This window comes from Euprymna scolopes, chromosome 46 (assembly GCF_053919585.1).
Source record: "Euprymna scolopes isolate OS-2025 chromosome 46, ASM5391958v1, whole genome shotgun sequence".
Taxonomy (NCBI): Eukaryota; Metazoa; Mollusca; class Cephalopoda; order Sepiida; family Sepiolidae; genus Euprymna; species Euprymna scolopes.
The window spans coordinates 14962386-14962611 of record NC_136527.1 but is presented as its reverse complement, the minus strand read 5'-3'; the positions used below and the strand labels follow the sequence as shown (position 1 = coordinate 14962611).

The window sequence follows — 226 nt, the reverse complement described above, 5'->3', positions numbered from 1 at the left end:
ACGAGATTAAACTGATATTTTATCTGGGATGTTTATTTTTCGTAGTTAGATATGACCAGATCTAAAATGAGAGAGAGACAGACAGACAGAGAGAGACAGAGAGACAGACAGAGAGAACGAGAGAGAGAAAGAAAGAAAGAGACTGGGATAGATAGATAGATAGATAGATAGATAGATAGATAGATAGATAGATAGATAGATAGATAGATAGAAGCAGTTTAAATTG

General features: G+C 34.1%; 1 protein-coding gene across 1 annotated transcript in view; it reads right to left on the bottom strand.

Annotated features, from left to right (window-relative positions):
* Positions 1-23, bottom strand: part of LOC145270829 (anti-sigma-I factor RsgI6-like) — a 74686-nt gene extending 74663 nt beyond the window's left edge. Inside the window, exon 1 of the mRNA XM_080126402.1 lies at positions 1-23. This exon is cut by the window's left edge and continues 739 nt beyond it. The gene's annotated coding sequence lies outside the window, so the exon portion shown is untranslated.
* Positions 24-226: the final 203 nt, after the last annotated feature.